This window comes from Gadus chalcogrammus, chromosome 12 (assembly GCF_026213295.1).
Source record: "Gadus chalcogrammus isolate NIFS_2021 chromosome 12, NIFS_Gcha_1.0, whole genome shotgun sequence".
Classification (NCBI taxonomy): Eukaryota; Metazoa; Chordata; class Actinopteri; order Gadiformes; family Gadidae; genus Gadus; species Gadus chalcogrammus.
The window spans coordinates 8,800,764-8,826,228 of NC_079423.1; the positions used below are offsets into that span (position 1 = coordinate 8,800,764).

Here is a 25,465-nt window from a genome sequence, read left to right on the forward strand (position 1 = left end):
CAGTGTATTGCAGATAATTAATGAATTCAGATGTCACAATGATCGTTTACATGGATAAGGAGTCCTACTGAATCAATTACTGCCGTTTATATCTAACTAATGATTGTTTTTGTAAAAGTGTAACGTCGAGCCTCAGCAGGTTTCTCACTCCTTATGTGCTACTGTATAAAACCTGGTTTTGCGCCAGCACTATTTATTTACGGCCATACCACCCTGAACACGCCCGATCTCGTCTGATCTCGGAAGCTAAGCAGGGTCAGGCCTGGTTAGTACTTGGATGGGAGACCGCCTGGGAATACCAGGTGCAGTAAGCTTTTTCTTTTTCAACTCGAGCTCATTGCCTCCGGGGCCTACCGTGACCTGAGGGGTGTTCCACGAACGGAGGTTTAACAAACACTGAGTTAACGCTGAACTCTAGGTTGATTGACCCTGTGCCGACCAACCCAGAGTTTTCGGTTCCACAGCAGCGGTTATGCATTAGTTCAATCAACTCGGGGTTGGTTAACACAGGGTTGTGCGCGTCCACGCCAAACTTAAAAAGACGTGATGTATGGATCATGGAAACCCTGATCGATATGGCGAAACAGGCCGCTCATTTAAATGAAATGGAACTCCAGGTTCTCCTGGAGAGCTATGACGAGGAGAAGGACATTATCACAAGAAAAGGGAACGCTAAAATCTCTGGAACCCGGAGAACCAAAGCCTGGCAGCGGATCGCTGACCGCGTAAATGCGTTAGTTACACGTCAAAAGCATGATCCTTAATATTTGAGCCATGAATATATAAATATCCCAGTTAAGCATTCTTAAAGATCCTACCACATAACCCCTTTCTTCTAAAACAATATGTAGGCCTACTCCGATTGCTTCCAAGCGGTCAGAGGATCAAGTATAAAAATGAAGTATAAAAAACATACAAACTGGTAAGCTTTTCCCACCATCGTATTGGTATAAATTTAAATAAGCCATTTTTTTAAGCCAATCGTGAAAAGGCCGACAGTCGGCAGACTGGATCTGGCCCTCAAATTGTCTTGACCCCGGTGGAGGAGCTGTTAATAAACATAAATTCAGGGCGCCCTGGCATGGAGGGGGTACCTCGAGGTACCTAGTACCACCTCAGAGAGTCATGGGCCATCCCCCACACTGGTTGAATGTAGGTTTTTGTGTTTTTTTGTATTTTAGATTTTTTTTGCCTTCGAAGTAACACATGCAAACCGTGTGCTTGCCACAGCGCATACTATTCCAAATGTTTCTTTTTTGGTAACTGGGTAGAAAACCTAAAAGTGACAATTCATCAACTTCACAGATCAAGATGGATCAGTGCTTGTAATGATGCCGCCGGCTACGATCGAACATTCTCCAGTGGATGCAAGTCCGTTAGGACTATTTTATACTTTATGTTGTAAATGCCTCTCGGCATAGTACTCAGACCATATTGCTCTTTGTATGATAGGAGGCTGATACAAATCTTGGATGGGTCATCTGAAACGACTGTGATGTGCTCAGCATCTCCAGCATTATAGCCTAGATAAAACTACCATTTGAAAAAAACGGAGGGCTACGCAAATAGTCTGGAGTGAACTGAGGCCAGGTCCTCGATTGGTAGTGTTGGCTATGTAAGGCTATTTAAATATATTAAAGATTTGCGCGAGAATCTATATCTCTCCACTCCAGCAAAAAGTCATCCAATATGCCAAGATGTCGAGCCGTGGTCTTATCAATCGCTCCCGGTGGATTGCACGTATAATTTGCGCTCTGATATCAGCAGTTCTCTCATCAAAAGGGCATGCCATTGTGAACACATGAAATCTGCGGTGAACGCCGGTTGAAATACCCAAAACCGGGTTATGTTTCAAACTTAACCTGCGCAAAACCAGTGGGGTGTTCCACAAAGCCGGTTTTATCACATAACCGGGTAAGTTAACCCAGGGTTTGCTGTAACCCTAGGTTTTCCGTTCCAAAAGGATCACGGTATGTTAGTTGCTATAGCAACATATGCTCTGAATCAAACCTGGTCGGACCAGAGGGGTGTTCCACGAACGGAGGTTTAACAAACACTGAGTTAACGCTGAACTCTAGGTTGATTGACCCTGTGCCGACCAACCCAGAGTTTTCGGTTCCACAGCAGCGGTTATGCATTAGTTCAATCAACTCGGGGTTGGTTAACACAGGGTTGTGCGCGTCCACGCCAAACTTAAAAAGACGTGATGTATGGATCATGGAAACCCTGATCGATATGGCGAAACGGGCCGCTTATTTCAATGAAATGGAACTCCAGGTTCTCCTGGAGAGCTATGACGAGGAGAAGGACATTATCACAAGAAAAGGGAACGCTAAAACCTCTGGAACCCGGAGAACCAAAGCCTGGCAGCGGATCGCTGACCGCGTAAATGCGTTAGTTACACGTCAAAAGCATGATCCTTAATATTTGAGCCATGAATATATAAATATCCCAGTTAAGCATTCTTAAAGATCCTACCACATAACCCCTTTCTTCTAAAACAATATGTACTCCGATTGCTTCCAAGCGGTCAGAGGATCAAGTATAAAAATGAAGTATAAAAAACATACAAACTGGTAAGCTTTTCCCACCATCGTATTGGTATAAATTTAAATAAGCCATTTTTTTAAGCCAATCGTGAAAAGGCCGACAGTCGGCAGACTGGATCTGGCCCTCAAATTGTCTTGACCCCGGTGGAGGAGCTGTTAATAAACATAAATTCAGGGCGCCCTGGCATGGAGGGGGTACCTGGAGGTACCTACCACCTCAGAGAGTCATGGGCCATACCCCACACTGGTTGAATGTAGGTTTTTGTGTTTTCTTGTATTTTAGATTTTTTTTGCCTTCGAAGTAACACATGCAAACCGTGTGCTTGCCACAGCGCATACTATTCCAAATGTTTCTTTTTTGGTAACTGGGTAGAAAACCTAAAAGTGACAATTCATCAACTTCACAGATCAAGATGGATCAGTGCTTGTATGAAGCCGCCGGCTACGATCGAACATTCTCCAGTGGATGCAAGTCCGTTAGGACTCTTTTATACTTTATGTTGTAAATGCCTCTCGGCATAGTACTCAGACAATATTGCTCTTTGTATGATAGGAGGCCGATACAAATCTTGGATGGGTCATCTGAAACGACTGTGATGTGCTCAGCATCTCCAACATTATAGCCTAGATAAAACTACCATTTGAAAAAAACGGAGGGCTACGCAAATAGTCTGGAGTGAACTGAGGCCAGGTCCTCGATTGGTAGTGTTGGCTATGTAAGGCTATTTAAATATATTAAAGATTTGCGCGAGAATCTATATCTCTCCACTCCAGCAAAAAGTCATCCAATATGCCAAGATGTCGAGCCGTGGTCTTATCAATCGCTCCCGGTGGATTGCACGTATAATTTGCGCTCTGATATCAGCAGTTCTCTCATCAAAAGGGCATGCCATTGTGAACACATGAAATCTGCGGTGAACGCCGGTTGAAATACCCAAAACCGGGTTATGTTTCAAACTTAACCTGCGCAAAACCTGGTCCGACCAGGTTTGATTCAGAGCATATGTTGCTATAGCAACTAACATACCGTGATCCTTTTGGAACGGAAAACCTAGGGTTACAGCAAACCCTGGGTTAACTTACCCGGTTATGTGATAAAACCGGCTTTGTGGAACACCCCACAGGTTTTGCGCAGGTTAAGTTTGAAACATAACCCGGTTTTGGGTATTTCAACCGGCGTTCACCGCAGATTTCATGTGTTCACAATGGCATGCCCTTTTGATGAGAGAACTGCTGATATCAGAGCGCAAATTATACGTGCAATCCACCGGGAGCGATTGATAAGACCACGGCTCGACATCTTGGCATATTGGATGACTTTTTGCTGGAGTGGAGAGATATAGATTCTCGCGCAAATCTTTAATATATTTAAATAGCCTTACATAGCCAACACTACCAATCGAGGACCTGGCCTCAGTTCACTCCAGACTATTTGCGTTGCCCTCCGTTTTTTTCAAATGGTAGTTTTATCTAGGCTATAATGCTGGAGATGCTGAGCACATCACAGTCGTTTCAGATGACCCATCCAAGATTTGTATCGGCCTCCTATCATACAAAGAGCAATATTGTCTGAGTACTATGCCGAGAGGCATTTACAACATAAAGTATAAAATAGTCCTAACGGACTTGCATCCACTGGAGAATGTTCGATCGTAGCCGGCGGCTTCATTACAAGCACTGATCCATCTTGATCTGTGAAGTTGATGAATTGTCACTTTTAGGTTTTCTACCCAGTTACCAAAAAAGAAACATTTGGAATAGTATGCGCTGTGGCAAGCACACGGTTTGCATGTGTTACTTCGAAGGCAAAAAAAATCTAAAATACAAGAAAACACAAAAACCTACATTCAACCAGTGTGGGGTATGGCCCATGACTCTCTGAGGTGGTAGGTACCTCCAGGTACCCCCTCCATGCCAGGGCGCCCTGAATTTATGTTTATTAACAGCTCCTCCACCGGGGTCAAGACAATTTGAGGGCCAGATCCAGTCTGCCGACTGTCTGCCTTTTCACGATTGGCTTAAAAAAATGGCTTATTTAAATTTATACCAATACGATGGTGGGAAAAGCTTACCAGTTTGTATGTTTTTTATACTTCATTTTTATACTTGATCCTCTGACCGCTTGGAAGCAATCGGAGTACATATTGTTTTAGAAGAAAGGGGTTATGTGGTAGGATCTTTAAGAAGGCTTAACTGGGATATTTATATATTCATGGCTCAAATATTAAGGATCATGCTTTTAACGTGTAACTAACGCATTTACGCGGTCAGCGATCCGCTGCCAGGCTTTGGTTCTCCGGGTTCCAGAGGTTTTAGCGTTCCCTTTTCTTGTGATAATGTCCTTCTCCTCGTCATAGCTCTCCAGGAGAACCTGGGGTTCCATTTCATTGAAATAAGCGGCCCGTTTCGCCATATCGATCAGGGTTTCCATGATCCATACATCACGTCTTTTTAAGTTTGGCGTGGACGCGCACAACCCTGTGTTAACCAACCCCGAGTTGATTGAACTAATGCATAACCGCTGCTGTGGAACCGAAAACTCTGGGTTGGTCGGCACAGGGTCAATCAACCTAGAGTTCAGCGTTAACTCAGTGTTTGTTAAACCTCCGTTCGTGGAACACCCCTCTGGTCCGACCAGGTTTGATTCAGAGCATATGTTGCTATAGCAACTAACATACCGTGATCCTTTTGGAACGGAAAACCTAGGGTTACAGCAAACCCTGGGTTAACTTACCCGGTTATGTGATAAAACCGGCTTTGTGGAACACCCCACTGATGTTTACTGCCAACCGCTTTGGAGGATTTAAGCAACATACAAAGACTGACAACGTCTCTCAAAACTATTTTTGTGAAACATGAGGACAGTATAGTGATACTGCCAGCAGAGAGCACCAGAGAGCTGAAACGACAGTTGTACATTTCTTAAACTTTCACCAACACAAACACGCACGCTCACTTCAGATCATGGGAGGACGTCAAAAAATCACCACCCATTCTCTGACACTTTAACCGTTAACCTTGGTTCAAACATTTAACATCAAACGCACACGCAGTGTATTTCAGAGAATTAATGAATTCAGATGTCACAATGATCGTTTACATGGATAAGGAGTCCTACTGAATCAATTACTGCCGTTTATAACTAACTAATGATTGTTTTTGTAAAAGTGTAACGTCGAGCCTCAGCAGGTTTCTCACTCCTTATGTGCTTCTGTATAAAACCTGGTTTTGCGCCAGCACTAATTGCTTACGGCCATTCCACCCTGAACACGCCCGATCTCGTCTGATCTCGGAAGCTAAGCAGGGTCGGGCCTGGTTAGTACTTGGATGGGAGACCACCTGGGAATACCAGGTGCTGTAAGCTTTTTCTTTTTCAACTCGAGCTCATTGACTCCGTGGCGTACCGTGACCTGATGTTTACTGCCAACCGCTTTGGAGGATTTAAGCAACATACAAAGACTGACAACGTCTCTCAAAACTATTTTTGTGAAACATGAGGACAGTATAGTGATACTGCCAGCAGAGAGCACCAGAGAGCTGAAACGACAGTTGTACATTTCTTAAACTTTCACCAACACAAACACGCACGCTCACTTCAGATCATGGGAGGACGTCAAAAAATCACCACCCATTCTCTGACACTTTAACCGTTAACCTTGGTTCAAACATTTAACATCACACGCACACGCAGTGTATTTCAGATAATTAATGAATTCAGATGTCACAATGATCGTTTACATGGATAAGGAGTCCTACTGAATCAATTACTGCCGTTTATATCTAACTAATGATTGTTTTTGTAAAAGTGTAACGTCGAGCCTCAGCAGCTTTCTCACTCCTTATGTGCTACTGTATAAAACCTGGTTTTGCGCCTGCACTAATTGATTACGGCGATACCACCCTGAACACGCCCGATCTCGTCTGATCTCGGAAGCTAAGCAGGGTCGGGCCTGGTTAGTACTTGGATGGGAGACCGCCTGGGAATACCAGGTGCTGTAAGCATTTTCTTTTTCAACTCGAGCTCATTGACTCCGTGGCGTACCGTGACCTGATGTTTACTGCCAACCGCTTTGGAGGATTTAAGCAACATACAAAAACTGACAACGTCTCTCAAAACTGTTTTTGTGAAACATGAGGACAGTATAGTGATACTGCCAGCAGGGAGCACCAGAGAGCTGAACCGACAGTTGTACATTTCTTAAACTTTCACCAACACAAACACGCACGCTCACTTCAGATCATGGGAGGACGTCAAAAAATCACCACCCATTCTCTGACACTTTAACCGTTAACCTTGGTTCAAACATTTAACATCACACGCACACGCAGTGTATTTCAGATAATTAATGAATTCAGGGCCCCGTTTCCCGAAAGCGTCGTTAGCCTAAGTGGATCGTGAAGTGCGTCGAAAGGGCATCGTAGAGTTTTCACCGCGTTTCCCGAAAGCATCGTGGGGAACGAACGTCTTGAAAACGCTCGTAGCTAACGAGTACTCCAGGGGTGCTCGTAGGTACTCGTAGGACGCTAAGAGCATCGTCAGCTATAGCCTCAGTGGCGACACCATCGGACATTCCGTCTATTGGATGCGTTTTATTAAAACGCATTGCGCCTTTATGTTCTTAGTTTGGTAATTAATAAAGATTATTAATTAATTTATTAATAAAGATGTTAAAATGGCCAAAATAAAACGGGACAGTCCAGAAAATGTTTGCGCAGGCAGGGCACTCAAAATGTGTGAGAGAAAGTGGGGGGATTTGTGCAGACTGACATAGGCTACTCATAAAACGTAGCATAAAATAATGTAAAAAATAAATTAAATTAAACAAATTAAAAAAAATAATAATAACGAAATAAAAGAAATTAAAAAAAATAAGAAAATAAAGAAATAAAAAAATATATAAAAAACAAGCAAAGGAGCAGGCAAAAGGCTGGGATATGGTGGGGATTGGTCACGTTGACGGGAATGTTTAGTGACATGAGGGAGGGTGGAGGGGGTTAAAAAAAAGTCTCAATCACTATTCGACGCGCATGAAAACCAGCCGCGTAGTTATGAGGGAGGCCGTCCTCACACCGATCTTCCTCATCATCGTCATCGTCCTCAACGTCCTCCGGTTCAAGCAATGCCACCCCACCCTTAGCTGCAATGTTGTGCAACATAGCCGTCACACATATCACGGCGCATGACTTGGCCGGAGAAAACTGGAGCCCTCCGCCTGACTTGTGAAGGCATCTAAAGCGTAACTTCCACCTCCCGATCATGCGCTCAACGATGCACCGGGCCAGACGGTGGGCTTCGTTGTATTCCTCATCATGGACCTCTCCCGGGTTATTCACAGGTGTGAAGAGGAATTATTTAAGGGGGGAAAATGCCGTGAAACGCACAGTGCATTCAGGATTAGGACTGATATATGTCGGTTTAAGCCTAATCAATTGTGTTTTAATGTCTTTAGCATTCATATAATTGCAGTCTATTTTTTTCGTAGGCTACTCTGCTGTTGTCCTTGATGGGGATATATTTTAACCCTTTTTAACACAATTTTCCTGCGACATTCCTGCGTCTCCCCCTCCTACGGAGCCCATTTCAGCACCGTGTCAGTAGACAGTTACAATCCTACGACGTCGTGAGTGCAGCGAATGCGCGTTCACGTTAAGAGGAGTTTCGGGAAACGCTCCAAAGAAATTGACGATGGATCGCAAGATCCATCGTGAGAATGATCGTACGAGCGTGGATCCATCGTTATCGGGAAACGGGGCCCAGATGTCACAATGATCGTTTACATGGATAAGGAGTCCTACTGAATCAATTACTGCCGTTTATATCTAACTAATGATTGTTTTTGTAAAAGTGTAACGTTGAGCCTCAGCAGCTTTCTCACTCCTTATGTGCTACTGTATAAAACCTGGTTTTGCGCCTGCACTAATTGCTTACGGCCATACCACCCTGAACACGCCCGATCTCGTCTGATATCGGAAGCTAAGCAGGGTCGGGCCTGGTTAGTACTTGGATGGGAGACTGCCTGGGAATACCAGGTGCTGTAAGCTTTTTCTTTTTCAACTCGAGCTCATTGACTCCGTGGCGTACCGTGACCTGATGTTTACTGCCAACCGCTTTGGAGGATTTAAGCAACATACAAAAACTGACAACGTCTCTCAAAACTATTTTTGTGAAACATGAGGACAGTATAGTGATACTGCCAGCAGGGAGCACCAGAGAGCTGAACCGACAGTTGTACATTTCTTAAACTTTCACCAACACAAACACGCACGCTCACTTCAGATCATGGGAGGACGTCAAAAAATCACCACCCATTCTCTGACACTTTAACCGTTAACCTTGGTTCAAACATTTAACATCACACGCACACGCAGTGTATTGCAGATAATTAATGAATTCAGATGTCACAATGATCGTTTACATGGATAAGGAGTCCTACTGAATCAATTACTGCCGTTTATATCTAACTAATGATTGTTTTTGTAAAAGTGTAACGTCGAGCCTCAGCAGGTTTCTCACTCCTTATGTGCTACTGTATAAAACCTGGTTTTGCGCCAGCACTATTTGCTTACGGCCATACCACCCTGAACACGCCCATTGACGAAGTGATACGCCCATTGAGGAAGTGTTTGGTGTGCTTGAGTGGTGAGAGGAGGACGGTGTTGGAGCGAGGATTCTTTTGGTGGTAAATCAAGTATTTATAGATATTTTTTTGGTTAGTTTTGCGTCTAGTCGTTTATTCCCCCGACAGCTTGCTGTTTGGGGGAGTATTAGTATACTTTAGTTCGGTTTTTTTTCGATGTCTCACGCGGTTTCGAAAACTCGAATGGAAGACGGCATGGAACGGAACACGGCTCCTGCTGCGGTGACGGATGGTGGTTGTGTGGCGAAGAGGACATCGGAGGACGTACTAGGCGGGAGACCGGTGACTGCGGAGACAGCAACAAGAGAGAAGGAGGACAAGGTTGCGGATGGTGGCCCGAGCTACTGCAGGGAGTTGTCTGTGGCTGTGGAGCTTGTGGGAGAGGAGAAAATCCCGATGATGGAGATGCTAAGGGCGATGCAGTGATACAGATTGGTCTTGGGATGTCGCTACCTCTCATTGAACCAATATGAAGTAACGATGAATCACCCCAACGGGAAGAGGCGATTGTTGGATGGTTTTAGGATAAGGGGGACCAGCGTCGTCGCAAAAGACTTGACTGCAGATGAGATGGTGGTGTCCTTTATGAGTCTACCAGTGTACATTACGGATGAGGAGATTCTGAAGAAGCTTGCGGACTGGGGTGTGGAGGCAGTTTCGCCGATTGCAAGGAGGAAGTGGCCTGGGATGACCATATGTGAGGGTACACGGTTTGTTAAGGTGAAGTTTAACAAGGAAGTACGGTCCTTGCCTTGGTCCACACGTTTTGACACTGAAAAGGGTGCTGAATATTTCCGAGTCATCCATGACAGACAATTAAAGGTGTGTAGATTGTGCATCCAGCCTGGACATATAGTGAGGGACTGTCCTGACTTCCTCTGTCGGAAGTGCGGGAAGCAGGGACACTATGCAAGGGAGTGTGTGGCTGTGATTAAATGCAGAGAGTGTGGTAATAGAAAGGGAAATTGTGTGTGTAAGGAGGAGCAGGTGGGAGGGGGTGCCCTCTCAGTTGACCCAGACTCAAGGGCTGTATCGTTGGAGAGTGAGGAAAGTGGAGGGGAAGAGAGTGCGGAAGAGGAGATGGAGCACGGGGAGCTGTCTGACGGGGAGACAGTCTTGGACAGTCAGCTACAGGTTGTGCTGAAGGACCCGGGTGTGGGGGGCATGGGGTTGCCCGGGGGGCAAAGCTCTCAAGGAGAGCTTTCCTCTCTACCGGCATCTGGGCACCCTACACCAGCGGAGGGCGTAGCCAAGGTGCCGCGGGGGTCTGGACAGTTGGGGAACGAGGCGGGACATGGCACGGGGGCTAGCCTAGAAGTGGATTTGGTTGTGTCAATGGCCCCGGCATCAGGGGGAGATGGGGGCACAGGGTTGGGGGGGGGCAGGAGCTCTCAAGCGGGGCTCCTCTCTTTACAGGCGCCCGGGTGGCCTACAGTAGAGGAAGATGCAGCCTGGGGGTCTTGTGCTGTGACTATTGAGGCTACAGCCGACGCGTCTCATTGGCGTGGTATGGCGCCTATAATTTCCCCCCCCACACTGGCTGATGGAAGGGAGAGGGAGAATAAGTCTGGGAATGAGGCGTTGGGTGTTTGTAGGGAGAGGGCGCCCAGGGTCAGACGCAGGAGAGGGGTTGATTCCGATGAGGAACAGAGGAACTTGAAAAAGAAAGGGGTACGTAAAAAAAAAAAAAGATTTTAACAGTAATACCCACTCTGTGTCTTTTGATTTCAATGGTCACACTCACATCAATTAATATCAACGGTCTTAACAATATGGCGAAGTTTTATGAGGTGTTAATCAAATTTAAATCCGATATTTTAGTGCTGCAGGAAACAAACTGGACACAGGCTAAAATGCCAGAAATCAAGGAGAAATGGAGGGGACTGTTATTCGTCAATTGTGGGACGGCAAGATCGTGTGGTGTGGCAATACTTGTAAAGGAGGATGTGGTTGGGAATGTGAAGGAGGTTCTGAATGATGGGAAGGGGAGGATTTTCACAAGTATTTTGTTAGGAACAGCACTTTAGTCATGGTAACGGAATCAGGGACGTTAGGATTTAGTGTGTAGTGTGGGCATTGTTTTTCCTGCTTGTTAAGATCTGGCAGACCACTCCGACGCAAATGTTTGTTGTGTATGATTAGGGTTAACCTCTCTATTTGATTGTTGCGTACATTTGTGATTATCAACTGTCTGTATGTCTTCTGTGTGTCATACTGTGTTTGGTTATGACCGTGAAAGATTGTAAATTACTGTAAATACGGAATTTTAATAAAAAAAAATAAAATAAAAAAAAAACACGCCCGATCTCGTCTGATCTCGGAAGCTAAGCAGGGTCGGGCCTGGTTAGTACTTGGATGGGAGACCGCCTGGGAATACCAGGTGCTGTAAGCTTTTTCTTTTTCAACTCGAGCTCATTGCCTCCGTGGCCTACCGTGGCGTACCGTGACCTGATGTTTACTGCCAACCGCTTTGGAGGATTTAAGCAACATACAAAAACTGACAACGTCTCTCAAAACAATTTTTGTGAAACATGAGGACAGTATAGTGATACTGCCAGCAGGGAGCACCAGAGAGCTGAAACGACAGTTGTACATTTGTTAAACTTTCACCAACACAAACACGCACGCTCACTTCAGATCATGGGAGGACGTCAAAAAATCACCACCCATTCTCTGACACTTTAACCGTTAACCTTGGTTCAAACATTTAACATCACACGCACACGCAGTATATTTCAGATAATTAATGAATTCAGATGTCACAATGATCGTTTACATGGATAAGGAGTCCTACTGAATCAATTACTGCCGTTTATATCTAACTAATGATTGTTTTTGTAAGAGTGTAACGTCGAGCCTCAGCAGCTTTCTCACTCCTTATGTGCTACTGTATAAAACCTGGTTTTGCGCCTGCAGTAATTGCTTACGGCCATACCACCCTGAACACGCCCGATCTCGTCTGATCTCGGAAACTAAGCAGGGTCGGGCCTGGTTAGTACTTGGATGGGAGACCGCCTGGGAATACCAGGTGCTGTAAGCTTTTTCTTTTTCAACTCGAGCTCATTGACTCCGTGGCGTACCGTGACCTGATGTTTACTGCCAACCGCTTTGGAGGATTTAAGCAACATACAAAAACTGACAACGTCTCTCAAAACTATTTTTGTGAAACATGAGGACAGTATAGTGATACTGCCAGCAGGGAGCACCAGAGAGCTGAACCGATAGTTGTACATTTCTTAAACTTTCACCAACACAAACACGCACGCTCACTTCAGATCATGGGAGGACGTCAAAAAATCACCACCCATTCTCTGACACTTTAACCGTTAACCTTGGTTCAAACATTTAACATCACACGCACACGCAGTATATTTCAGATAATTAATGAATTCAGATGTCACAATGATCGTTTACATGGATAAGGAGTCCTACTGAATCAATTACTGCCGTTTATATCTAACTAATGATTGTTTTTGTAAGAGTGTAACGTCGAGCCTCAGCAGCTTTATCACTCCTTATGTGCTACTGTATAAAACCTGGTTTTGCGCCTGCAATAATTGCTTACGGCCATACCACCCTGAACACGCCCGATCTCGTCTGATCTCGGAAGCTAAGCAGGGTCGGGCATGGTTAGTACTTGGATGGGAGACCGCCTGGGAATACCAGGTGCTGTAAGCTTTTTCTTTTTCAACTCGAGCTCATTGACTCCGTGGCGTACCGTGACCTGATGTTTACTGCCAACCGCTTTGGAGGATTTAAGCAACATACAAAAACTGACAACGTCTCTCAAAACTATTTTTGTGAAACATGAGGACAGTATAGTGATACTGCCAGCAGGGAGCACCAGAGAGCTGAACCGACAGTTGTACATTTCTTAAACTTTCACCAACACAAACACGCACGCTCACTTCAGATCATGGGAGGACGTCAAAAAATCACCACCCATTCTCTGACACTTTAACCGTTAACCTTGGTTCAAACATTTAACATCACACGCACACGCAGTGTATTTCAGATAATTAATGAATTCAGATGTCACAATGATGGTTTACATGGATAAGGAGTCCTACTGAATCAATTACTGCCGTTTATATCTAACTAATGATTGTTTTTGTAAGAGTGTAACGTCGAGCCTCAGCAGCTTTCTCACTCCTTATGTGCTACTGTATAAAACCTGGTTTTGCGCCGGCACTAATTGCTTACGGCCATACCACCCTGAACACGCCCGATCTCGTCTGATCTCGGAAGCTTAGCAGGGTCGGGCCTGGTTAGTACTTGGATGGGAGACCTCCTCAGAATACCAGGTTGCTGTAAGTAGTGACGGGTGTCACCAAAAGGAAAAAAAAAAAAAAAAAAACACGCCCGATCTCGTCTGATCTCGGAAGCTAAGCAGGGTCGGGCCTGGTTAGTACTTGGATGGGAGTCCGCCTGGGAATATCAGGTGCTGTAAACTTTTTCTTTTTCAACTCGAGCTCATTGCCTCCGTGGCCTACCGTGGCGTACCGTGACCTGATGTTTACTGCCAACCGCTTTGGAGGATTTAAGCAACATACAAAAACTGACAACGTCTCTCAAAACTATTTTTGTGAAACATGAGGACAGTATAGTGATACTGCCAGCAGGGAGCACCAGAGAGCTGAAACGACAGTTGTACATTTCTTAAACTTTCACCAACACAAACACGCACGCTCACTTCAGATCATGGGAGGACGTCAAAAAATCACCACCCATTCTCTGACACTTTAACCGTTAACCTTGGTTCAAACATTTAACATCACACGCACACTCAGTGTATTTCAGATAATTAATGAATTCAGATGTCACAATGATTGTTTACATGGATAAGGAGTCCTACTGAATCAATTACTGCCGTTTATATCTAACTAATGATTGTTTTTGTAAAAGTGTAACGTCGAGCCTCAGCAGCTTTCTCACTCCTTATGTGCTACTGTATAAAACCTGGTTTTGCGCCTGCACTAATTGCTTACGGCCATACCACCCTGAACACGCCCGATCTCGTCTGATCTCAGAAGCTAAGCAGGGTCGGGCCTGGTTAGTACTTGGATGGGAGACCGCCTGGGAATACCAGGTGCTGTAAGCTTTTTCTTTTTCAACTCGAGCTCATTGACTCCGTGGCCTACCGTGGCGTACCGTGACCTGATGTTTACTGCCAACCGCTTTGGAGGATTTAAGCAACATACAAAAACTGACAACGTCTCTCAAAACTATTTTTGTGAAACATGAGGACAGTATAGTGATACTGCCAGCAGGGAGCACCAGAGAGCTGAACCTACAGTTGTACATTTCTTAAACTTTCACCAACGCAAACACGCACGCTCACTTCAGATCATGGGAGGACATCAAAAAATCACCACCCATTCTCTGACACTTTAACCGTTAACCTTGGTTCAAACATTTAACATCACACGCACACGCAGTGTATTTCAGATAATTAATGAATTCAGATGTCACAATGATCGTTAACATGGATAAGGAGTCCTACTGAATCAATTACTGCCGTTTATATCTAACTAATGATTGTTTTTGTAAAAGTGTAACGTCAAGCCTCAGCAGCTTTCTCACTCCTTATGTGCTACTGTATAAAACCTGGTTTTGCGCCGGCACTAATTGCTTACGGCCATACCACCCTGAACACGCCCGATCTCGTCTGATCTCGGAAGCTAAGCAGGGTCGGGCCTGGTTAGTACTTGGTTGGGAGACCGCCTGGGAATACCAGGTGCTGTAAGCTTTTTCTTTTTCAACTCGAGCTCATTGACTCCGTGGCTTACCGTGACCTGATGTTTACTGCCAACCGCTTTGGAGGATTTAAGCAACATTCAAAAACTGACAACGTCTCTCAAAACTATTTTTGTGAAACATGAGGACAGTATAGTGATACTGCCAGCAGGGAGCACCAGAGAGCTGAACCGACAGTTGTACATTTCTTAAACTTTCACCAACACAAACACGCACGCTCACTTCAGATCATGGGAGGACGTCATGTGATGGAAAATCTACATGTTGTATTGTTTTGGTCTATGTATGAATTTAAGGTTTGTTGTTATTCTGTGTAATTTAATATAGGGCCTACGTTCTACTCCATGCGGGTCATTTAAAGTGTAAACCGTCAAGGGTTGAGTGATACATTTTTATTGCCTGCCTGTTCCTGTGTTTTCGTGTCTTGTAAATGACCCTCCATGCAATCCTTTGATGTATGGGCCTGCTCCTCTACCCCCTGGCTAGCGTCAACAAAGCCAGGGGTTTAGATGGCACGACCGCTGCCCCCTCCAATGGCATTCCCCACAGCTGCAGTTGTAAAGATAACCATCTGGTACACAAAGGCTTTTTGGGGGACACACCTCCTCCAGAGCCCAACTCTCAGTGGAATAAGAACTCATCGATTCAGACACTCGGTGGACTTCTCCCCAGCGTACCTTCAGAGAATGAAGTAACACGCAAAGAGAAGCTCCCATCTGGGGCCTCAGATTATTGTAATGTATGCCTGTTATGTTGTTTGTTGATGCATGTTGTGATGTATCTTTGTTCATACTTTTAATACAAATATATGCAACCAGCAATTGCCTACAAGTATTGTGTGCTTTTTTGCATCTAAAGATCTCATCTGTCTCAGACGCAATATCTAATAGAGAAATTGCCACGACAATTTGGGGGCTCGTCCGGGATATCTAACCTGAAGATTCCACGAAATATCGCTCCAAAACAGGTCCGAGTCGGTCCCAAAGCTCTACCCCGCCTCCAGGTGACTGTAACCAGACTAATGGGGTCGAGGAGAGAGTGCCTGTGGGGGATAAACTAAGGCTTCTTCAGTACGGTATCCAGAAGGAAACAAAAGAATTCGAGCAGGTGAGATCTCAATACTTCTGTAGCTTGAAAATACCTTTAAGCTACAAAAAAATCCGTTACTAAAACGGTATATACTGTTTTGAAAACGTATATTCGAACAAATCGGCCACGTTCGAACTTTGTTATAGGAACATACGGTAAAGCAACTCCGGTAAAGTTCCGTCAATATATGAACTATATGTTATATATGTAACAGAAAGGGCAGGAGGGTCTGTCAAAACGGTAAAGGGAAACCCGTTAAGCGCTGTTGGGGTCACATATATATATAAATAATAATAATAGGCATTCATTAATAAATATATGTATATGTGTGTAGTAACAAGGAGGTTTCGGCGATATTAGATAATTTGTTAAATAATAACTAGTGTAAAAGTATCTAAAATATGGGGAACAAATCTGGAAAAAACGGAGATAACGGGACCTGCGAAGGTGATGTTGGAGAAGCATGGTGAAGCGGCTCTGGAGGGTTTAAAATATTGGTGCAAACTGGGCTTTCCTGAAATGGGGAGTTTTAGCTTAAAACGATTACAGGAGTTAGAGAGACGATTGTTGGAATCAGAAATGAAAAAGAAAAGTTCCAAACTATGTTGGTGTGCGTTTTATTTGTGGGAAAGAGAGGGCCAGGATAGGAAAAAAAAATCAGCCAGGGACAGAGAGCGTAGAGAGTGTAGGGATTTTTAATCTCAATGTCACCCGAGATATAGACCCGGACCTGGACTGCACCGGCGGACCGCGTGCGAATCCCCCTTCTCCTCCCCCGTATGACAACGCCCCTGAAGCTGCATCATCGGACAATCTCTACCCTGACCTCAAGATGAGGAGAAAGCACCCGATTGCAGCACGACAGGAGATAGGCCTGCAACTCGTAGCCAGAGGAATGCTCCACAGCAGGCGACGGCCACACCGACCAAGCGGGAGCCCGTCGCCAGCCGCTTGAGAAACCAGGGAATGGCGTTCTCCCCAACTACTCAACACGGGGACGTGATGAATGGACAATTCCCCATGATCGAAGTACTGAACCCCCAGGATGGCAGTCCAGCATACGTTTTCCGTGCATGGAGACCCAGTGACATTAAGGACATAGCGGAATGGCTCCCAGACCCATCTGTAGTGGGGGGGGCTGCCTTCGCCACAGCCCTTCAAGAGTTGGTCCAACAACACAAAGCCTCCATCAGCGAAGTTCGCCAACTCTGTGCGTACAGACTGACCCTAAGGTGGGGTCGGATCCAAGGCGACATGCCCGGGAGGGACGAAGCGGATTTAATGTTCAATTGGGATCAAGGGTCCGTGTACCGCCGGCTGGTAGAGGGACTGTGTGAACGGGCCAGGGGGGCGTTCCCCATGGTTAGAGATTGGACCGCTATTCGAAAGATCAAACAAACAGAAGGCGAGACGGTGGCTGACTTGATGGACCGCGTCGAAAAGGTGTTCAAGATCCACGGGGGAGTGCCTGTACCAACCGACCGGGTGGTTCAGACTCCGTACGAAGAAAATCTCACCGCGGCCTTCCTGGATGCGTTGGACGACAAAATATCGGAATTCATAGAGACACACTGCATTGGGTGGCGTACCGCCAGACTTGATTTGATTATAAGTCACGCAACCCACGCAGAAAATCTCTTCATGAAGAAAGAAAAGTTCGAGAATAATAGAAAAGAAGAGAGAACCAAGAAGCTCCAGCTCGCCCAACTGGAGGCCCTGGAGAATCCTAAGCCAACCCGTCGCAACAAAGACCAAGGAACCGATCGGCCAGAAGAGAGAAAGTCCCGTGGAGTAATCAACCGGGACTGTTTGTATTGTGGCTCCAAGGATCATTGGTTAAAAGATTGTCCCATTAGAAATGAGGAAAACGATGAAGCGGACGGCTGGGAAACCGCACCTTCCCGTGAAGTGACTGTGAATCATCCAAGAGGCAGAGGTGAAGGGGGGATTTCGCATTGACGGGACGCCGGAGCAGACCAGGTCCAAGGAGCAGGTATGAGCACCATAACACATAACACAACCAACCAAATGATTGTTGTATGGTTCTCACCAGCCTTAAGCGAGCTAATCAGCTAAATTTAATATTAGATATGGTTATTTTAAACAACGGGCTATTGTAGACAGTGGACACTCGATTATTACAATCTATCACAACCAATTTAATGGTCAACCATATCACACAACCATGACATGACTCCAACTGACCCAGACTAACCCCGACTGACCCCCACTGACAACAGAAGTGTATTGCCTAATATTGAAAAATGCAGATTTTTATATTATGATATTTTGTTAATGTTTTATGGCCAAATGGCAAGAAGGTGAATTAATGAACGTATGAGACAGATTGGAAGAAGTATGTGTTATGGAAGGAGAAGAGATAGATAAGAACGTAAGGCAAGACAAGATAAGGAAAGGGGTGGGGAGAAAGATAACCCATCTGCATCAAGTTTTGTTCAAATAGATCCGGACCGGGACAACGCTCCTCCTTCTCCTGCTTTCAGCCCGACCAGTGGCCCAATACAGTGCAAATACCCCACGTCACAACTCCTTTGCATTAGACTTTATGAAGTTACAGACCATGGGAGGCCCACCTGAAGAGCTACGGAACGGTCTGCTGGACGACACAAGGAGACAGTCCAGCAGGACCAACAGCACCAGAGTGGTGGCCTCCATGGTGCCTGTGTAGCCACATTGAAGTGGCCTGAACATTGAGACAAAGGAGGGTCTCAGAGACGGGAGAGACGTGGGGACAGGCACTTCAAAGGACAGCCCGTGATGCGGATGAGAGGCAGGAAGCAGAGAGAGAGGTGGAGGCGTGTCCAGGCGGAGGGAGAGAAGAGCAGTGTACGGAAAGTATCACACTAGACACAGCAATACTGTCTATATGAGTGTGTGATAGTTTCTAAGAAGTATATCTGAAAGGTTTGAAAGTTATTAGGAAAAGTAGTTTGAAGGATCAAAGACAAGTAGAAAAGTTGAAAGTTAAAGAAATGTTTTTTTTTTCAGAATTAAAGTAGAGGGTTTTTGGTGCGCTCGCAACAGAAAGCCATGCTTACAGGCCTGGGCTTTCCCTTATAATGGTAAATTGACGCATGGGAAAGTCCATGCGTCAAGAGGGGGGATGGGGAGCCCACAACAACAACCTTGAACAACAACCTTGGGTATACTAAAGCAAACCAAAGGAAATAATTACTAAAAAAAAAAAAAATATTAAACAAACCCCATGTAGGTCCCTCAGAGACATCATGAAGGACAATGGGAAAGAGAAGAGGAATACCGTTTAAATGTTGGGTTATACTGTGTGTTATTAATGCTGACTGGATTGACAATTAATGTTTAGAGTAGTAAACATTAAGTGGTTGCCAACTACTCATGTGTTAGTATCACGGAAGCAGCATTAAGGACACATCAAATAAGAATATTTTTGTTTAGAAATGTTTTTAAAAGGTAGCCTTGTTTCTTTGATTTGGTTTTCTTTTCTGTTTTTATTTTTATGATTTTTGAATATATGGAAACAGATGACTTGATTGTGATGTTAGGTGATTTTATGCTACCTTCTGTAAAAGCGAACGGTGGTATAAATAGTCTGAACAACCTCCTATAAAAGCGGAGAAGTGCTGATGGTCGGACATGATAGATTTTTGAATTTGTGATTATAAAATAATCAAAGGGGGGATTGTGATGGAAAATCTACATGTTGTATTGTTTTGGTCTATGTATGAATTTAAGGTTTGTTGTTATTCTGTGTAATTTAATATAGGGCCTACGTTCTACTCCATGCGGGTCATTTAAAGTGTAAACCGTCAAGGGTTGAGTGATACATTTTTATTGCCTGCCTGTTCCTGTGTTTTCGTGTCTTGTAAATGACCCTCCATGCAATCCTTTGATGTATGGGCCTGCTCCTCTACCCCCTGGCTAGCGTCAACAAAGCCAGGGGTTTAGATGGCACGACCGCTGCCCCCTCCAATGGCATTCCCCACAGCTGCAGTTGTAAAGATAACCATCTGGTACACAAAGGCTTTTTGGGGGACACACCTCCTCCAGAGCCCAACTCTCAGTGGAATAAGAACTCATCGATTCAGACACTCGGTGGACTTCTCCCCAGCGTACCTTCAGAGAATGAAGTAAAACGCAAAGAGAAGCTCCCATCTGGGGCCTCAGATTATTGTAATGTATGCCTGTTATGTTGTTTGTTGATGCATGTTGTGATGTATCTTTGTTCATACTTTTAATACAAATATATGCGACCAGCAATTGCCTACAAGTATTGTGTGCTTTTTTGCATCTAAAGATCTCATCTGTCTCAGACGCAATATCTAATAGAGAAATTGCCACGACAGTCAAAAAATCACCACCCATTCTCTGACACTTTAACCGTTAACCTTGGTTCAAACATTTAACATCACACGCACACGCAGTGTATTTCAGATAATTAATGAATTCAGATGTCTCAATGATCGTTTACATGGATAAGGAGTCCTACTGAATCAATTACTGCCGTTTATATCTAACTAATGATTGTTTTTGTAAGAGTGTAACGTCGAGCCTCAGCAGCTTTCTCACTCCTTATGTGCTACTGTATAAAACCTGGTTTTGCGCCTGCACTAATTGCTTACGGCCATACCACCCTGAACACGCCCGATCTCGTCTGATCTCGGAAGCTAAGCAGGGTCGGGCCTGGTTAGTACTTGGATGGGAGACCGCCTGGGAATACCAGGTGCTGTAAACTTTTTCTTTTTCAACTCGAGCTCATTGACTCCGTGGCCTACCGTGGCGTACCGTGACCTGATGTTTACTGCCTACGGCTTTGGAGGATTTAAGCAACATACAAAAACTGACAACGTCTCTCAAAACTATTTTTGTGAAACATGAGGACAGTATAGTGATACTGCCAGCAGGGAGCACCAGAGAGCTGAACCGACAGTTGTACATTTCTTAAACTTTCACCAACACAAACACGCACACTCACTTCAGATCATGGGAGGACGTCAAAAAATCACCACCCATTCTCTGACTCTTTAACCATTAACCTTGGTTCAAACATTTAACATCACACGCACACGCAGTGTATTTCAGATAATTAATGAATTCAGATGTCACAATGATCGTTTACATGGATAAGGAGTCCTACTGAATCAATTACTGCCGTTTATATCTAACTAATGATTGTTTTTGTAAAAGTGTAACGTCGAGCCTCAGCAGCTTTCTCACTCCTTATGTGCTACTGTATAAAACCTGGTTTTGCGCATGCGCTAATTGCTTACGGCCATACCACCCTGAACACGCCCGATCTCGTTTGATCTCGGAAGCTAAGCAGGGTCGGGCCTGGTTAGTACTTGGATGGGAGACCGCCTGGGAATACCAGGTGCTGTAAGCTTTTTCTTTTTCAACTCGAGCTCATTGCCTCCGTGGCCTACCGTGGCGTACCGTGACCTGATGTTTACTGCCAACCGCTTTGGAGGATTTAAGCAACATACAAAAACTGACAACGTCTCTCAAAACTAATTTTGTGAAACATGAGGACAGTATAGTGATACTGCCAGCAGGGAGCACCAGAGAGCTGAACCGACAGTTGTACATTTCTTAAACTTTCACCAACACAAACACGCACGCTCACTTCAGATCATGGGAGGACGTCAAAAAATCACCACCCATTCTCTGACACTTTAACCGTTAACCTTGGTTCAAACATTTAACATCACACGCACACGCAGTGTATTTCAGATAATTAATGAATTCAGATGTCACAATGATCGTTTACATGGATAAGGAGTCCTACTGAATCAATTACTGCCGTTTATATCTAACTAATGATTGTTTTTGTAAGAGTGTAACGTCGAGCCTCAGCAGCTTTCTCACTCCTTATGTGCTACTGTATAAAACCTGGTTTTGCGCCTGCACTAATGGCTTACGGCCATACCACCCTGAACACGCCCGATCTCGTCTGATCTCGGAAGCTAAGCAGGGTCGGGCCTGGTTAGTACTTGGATGGGAGACCGCCTGGGAATACCAGGTGCTGTAAGCTTTTCTTTTTCAACTCGAGCTCATTGCCTCCGTGGCCTACCGTGGCGTACCGTGACCTGATGTTTACTGCCAACCGCTTTGGAGGATTTAAGCAACATACAAAAACTGACAACGTCTCTCAAAACAATTTTTGTGAAACATGAGGACAGTATAGTGATACTGCCAGCAGGGAGCACCAGAGAGCTGAAACGACAGTTGTACATTTCTTAAACTTTCACCAACACAAACACGCACGCTCACTTCAGATCATGGGAGGACGTCAAAAAATCACCACCCATTCTCTGACACTTTAACCGTTAACCTTGGTTCAACATTTAACATCACACGCACACGAAGTGTATTTCAGATAATTAATGAATTCAGATGTCACAATGATCGTTTACATGGATAAGGAGTCCTACTGAATCAATTACTGCCGTTTATATCTAACTAATGATTGTTTTTGTAAAAGTGTAACGTCGAGCCTCAGCAGCTTTCTCACTCCTTATGTGCTACTGTATAAAAACCTGGTTTTGCGCCTGCACTAATTGCTTACGGCCATACCACCCTGAACACGCCCGATCTCGTCTGATCTCGGAAGCTAAGCAGGGTCGGGCCTGGTTAGTACTTGGATGGGAGACCGCCTGGGAATACCAGGTGCTGTAAGCTTTTTCTTTTTCAACTCGAGCTCATTGACTCCGTGGCCTACCGTGGCGTACCGTGACCTGATGTTAACTGCCAACCGCTTTGGAGGATTTAAGCAACATACAAAACTGACAACGTCTCTCAAAACTATTTTTGTGAATACATGAGGACAGTATAGTGATACTGCCAGCAGGAGCACCAGAGAGCTGAACCGACAGTTGTACATTTCTTAAACTTTCACCAACACAAACACGCACGCTCACTTCAGATCATGGGAGGACGTCAAAAAAATCACCACCCATTCTCTGACACTTTAACCGTTAACCTTGGTTCAAACATTTAACATCACACGCACACGCAGTGTATTTCAGATAATAATTGAATTCAGATGTCACAATGATCGTTTACATGGATAAGGAGTCCTACTGAATCAATTACTGCCGTTTATATCTAACTAATGATTGTTTTGTAAAGTGTAACGTCGAGCCTCAGCAGCTTTCTCACTCCTTATGTGCTACTGTATAAAACCTGGTTTTTCGCCTGCACTAATTGCATACGGCCATACCACCCTGAACACCCGATCTCGTCTGATCTCGGAAGCTAAGCAGGGTCGGCCTGGTTAGTACTTGGATGGGATGGAGACCGCCTGGGAATACCAGGTGCTGTAAGCTTTTTCTTTTTCAACTCGAGCTCATTGACTCCGTGGCGTACCGTGACCTGATGTTTACTGCAACCGCTTTGGAGGATTAAGCAACATACAAAAACTGACAACGTCTCTCAAAACTTTTGTAAACATGAGGACAGTATAGTGATACTGCCAGCAGGGAGCACCAGAGAGCTGAAACCGACAGTTGTACATTTCTTAAACTTTCACCACACAAACACGCACGCTCACTTCAGATCATGGGAGGACGTCAAAAAATCACCACCCATTCTCTGACACTTTAACCGTTAACCTTGGTTCAAACATTTAACATCACACGCACACGCAGTGTATTTCAGATAATTAATGAATTCAGATGTCACAATGATCGTTTACATGGATAAGGAGTCCTACTGAATCAATTACTGCCGTTTATATCTAACTAATGATTGTTTTTGTAAAAGTGTAACGTCGAGCCTCAGCAGCTTTCTCACTCCTTATGTGCTACTGTATAAAACCTGGTTTTGCGCCTGCACTAATGCTTACGGCCATACCACCCTGAACACGCCCGATCTCGTCTGATCTCGGAAGCTAAGCAGGGTCGGGCCTGGTTAGTACTTGGATGGGAGACCGCCTGGGAATACCAGGTGCTGTAAGCTTTTTCTTTTTCAACTCGAGCTCATTGACTCCGTGGCGTACCGTGACCTGATGTTAACTGCCAACCGCTTTGGAGGATTTAAGCCACATACAAAAACTGACAACGTCTCTCAAAACTATTTTTGTGAAACATGAGGACAGTATAGTGATACTGCCAGCAGGGAGCACCAGAGAGCTGAACCGACAGTTGTACATTTCTTAAACTTTCACCAACACAAACCGCACGCTCACTTCAGATCATGGGAGACTCAAAAAATCACCACCCATTCTCTGACACTTTAACCGTTAACCTTGGTTCAAACATTTAACATCACACGCACACGCAGTGTATTTCAGATAATTAATGAATTCAGATGCACAATGATCGTTTACATGGATAAGGAGTTCTAGTGAATCAATTACTGCCGTTTATATCTAACTAATGATTGTTTTTTTGTAAGAGTGTAACGTCGAGCCTCAGCAGCTTTCTCACTCCTTATGTGCTACTGTATAAAACCTGGTTTGCTCCTGCACTAATTGCTTACGGCCATACCACCTGAACACGCCCGATCTCGTCTGATCTCGGAAGCTAAGCAGGGTCGGGCCTGGTTAGTACTTGGATGGAGTCGCTGGGAATACCAGGTGCTGTAAGCTTTTTCTTTTTCAACTCGGCTCATTGCCTCCGTGGCCGTACCGTGACCTGATGTTTACTGCCAACCGCTTTGGAGGATTTAGAGCAACATAAAAACTGACAACGTCTCTCAAAACTTTTGTGAAACATAGGACAGTATAGTGTACTGCCAGCAGGGTAGCACCAGAGAGCTGAACCGACAGTTGTACATTTCTTAAACTTTCACCAAACAAACACGCACGCTCACTTCAGATCATGGGAGGACGTCAAAAAATCACCACCCATTCTCTGACACTTTACCGTTAACCTTGGTTCAAACATTTACATCACACCACACGCAGTGTATTTCAGATAATTGAATTCAGATGTCACAATCTCGTTTACATGGATAAGGAGTCCTACTGAATCAATTACTGCCGTTTATATCTAACTAATGATTGTTTTTGTAAAAGTGTAACGTCGAGCCTCAGCAGCTTTCTCACTCCTTATGTGCTACTGTATAAAACCAGGTTTTGCGCCTGCACTATTGCTTACGGCCATACCACCCTAAACACGCCCGATCTCGTCTGAATCTCGGAGCTAAGCAGGGTCGGGCCTGGTTAGTACTTGGATGGGAGACCGCCTGGGAACCAGGTGCTGAAGCTTTTTTCTTTTTCAACTCGAGCTCATTGACTCCGTGGCCTACCGTGGCGTACCGTGACCTGCTGTTTACTGCCAACCGCTTTGGAGGATTTAAGCAACATACAAAACTGACAAAGTCTCTCAAACTATTTTTGTGAAACATGAGGACAGTAATAGTGATACTGCCAGCAGGGAGCACCAGAGAGCTGAACGACAGTTGTACATTTCTTAAACTTTCACCAACACAAAC

General features: G+C 44.8%; 14 non-coding genes and 3 pseudogenes across 14 annotated transcripts; all 17 read left to right on the forward strand.

Annotated features, from left to right (window-relative positions):
- The first annotated feature begins 195 nt into the window (after positions 1-195).
- Positions 196-314, forward strand: LOC130395335 (5S ribosomal RNA). Its single transcript, XR_008898404.1, has one exon. It is a non-coding gene; the product is annotated as a 5S ribosomal RNA (ribosomal RNA).
- Positions 315-5,794: 5,480 nt separating this feature from the next.
- LOC130399894 (5S ribosomal RNA) lies at positions 5,795-5,913 on the forward strand. The gene has a single exon (XR_008902387.1). It is a non-coding gene; the product is annotated as a 5S ribosomal RNA (ribosomal RNA).
- A 519-nt stretch (positions 5,914-6,432) lies between these two features.
- On the forward strand, positions 6,433-6,551 carry LOC130400987 (5S ribosomal RNA). Its single transcript, XR_008903451.1, has one exon. It is a non-coding gene; the product is annotated as a 5S ribosomal RNA (ribosomal RNA).
- Positions 6,552-8,472: 1,921 nt separating this feature from the next.
- On the forward strand, positions 8,473-8,591 carry LOC130394052 (5S ribosomal RNA). The gene has a single exon (XR_008897248.1). It is a non-coding gene; the product is annotated as a 5S ribosomal RNA (ribosomal RNA).
- A 3,517-nt stretch (positions 8,592-12,108) lies between these two features.
- LOC130400535 (5S ribosomal RNA) lies at positions 12,109-12,227 on the forward strand. Its single transcript, XR_008903017.1, has one exon. It is a non-coding gene; the product is annotated as a 5S ribosomal RNA (ribosomal RNA).
- Positions 12,228-12,746: 519 nt separating this feature from the next.
- On the forward strand, positions 12,747-12,865 carry LOC130400633 (5S ribosomal RNA). Its single transcript, XR_008903111.1, has one exon. It is a non-coding gene; the product is annotated as a 5S ribosomal RNA (ribosomal RNA).
- A 519-nt stretch (positions 12,866-13,384) lies between these two features.
- On the forward strand, positions 13,385-13,504 carry LOC130395210 (5S ribosomal RNA). Its single transcript, XR_008898292.1, has one exon. It is a non-coding gene; the product is annotated as a 5S ribosomal RNA (ribosomal RNA).
- A 665-nt stretch (positions 13,505-14,169) lies between these two features.
- On the forward strand, positions 14,170-14,288 carry LOC130400519 (5S ribosomal RNA). Its single transcript, XR_008903001.1, has one exon. It is a non-coding gene; the product is annotated as a 5S ribosomal RNA (ribosomal RNA).
- Positions 14,289-14,817: 529 nt separating this feature from the next.
- LOC130399746 (5S ribosomal RNA) lies at positions 14,818-14,936 on the forward strand. Its single transcript, XR_008902246.1, has one exon. It is a non-coding gene; the product is annotated as a 5S ribosomal RNA (ribosomal RNA).
- A 5,710-nt stretch (positions 14,937-20,646) lies between these two features.
- On the forward strand, positions 20,647-20,765 carry LOC130400182 (5S ribosomal RNA). The gene has a single exon (XR_008902660.1). It is a non-coding gene; the product is annotated as a 5S ribosomal RNA (ribosomal RNA).
- A 529-nt stretch (positions 20,766-21,294) lies between these two features.
- Positions 21,295-21,413, forward strand: LOC130399665 (5S ribosomal RNA). Its single transcript, XR_008902168.1, has one exon. It is a non-coding gene; the product is annotated as a 5S ribosomal RNA (ribosomal RNA).
- Positions 21,414-21,942: 529 nt separating this feature from the next.
- On the forward strand, positions 21,943-22,061 carry LOC130397527 (5S ribosomal RNA). Its single transcript, XR_008900116.1, has one exon. It is a non-coding gene; the product is annotated as a 5S ribosomal RNA (ribosomal RNA).
- A 528-nt stretch (positions 22,062-22,589) lies between these two features.
- LOC130397528 (5S ribosomal RNA) lies at positions 22,590-22,708 on the forward strand. Its single transcript, XR_008900117.1, has one exon. It is a non-coding gene; the product is annotated as a 5S ribosomal RNA (ribosomal RNA).
- Positions 22,709-23,235: 527 nt separating this feature from the next.
- Positions 23,236-23,355, forward strand: LOC130396189 (5S ribosomal RNA; annotated as a pseudogene).
- A 512-nt stretch (positions 23,356-23,867) lies between these two features.
- On the forward strand, positions 23,868-23,986 carry LOC130397529 (5S ribosomal RNA). The gene has a single exon (XR_008900118.1). It is a non-coding gene; the product is annotated as a 5S ribosomal RNA (ribosomal RNA).
- A 516-nt stretch (positions 23,987-24,502) lies between these two features.
- LOC130396129 (5S ribosomal RNA) lies at positions 24,503-24,617 on the forward strand (annotated as a pseudogene).
- Positions 24,618-25,122: 505 nt separating this feature from the next.
- Positions 25,123-25,238, forward strand: LOC130396235 (5S ribosomal RNA; annotated as a pseudogene).
- The last annotated feature ends 227 nt before the right edge of the window (positions 25,239-25,465 follow it).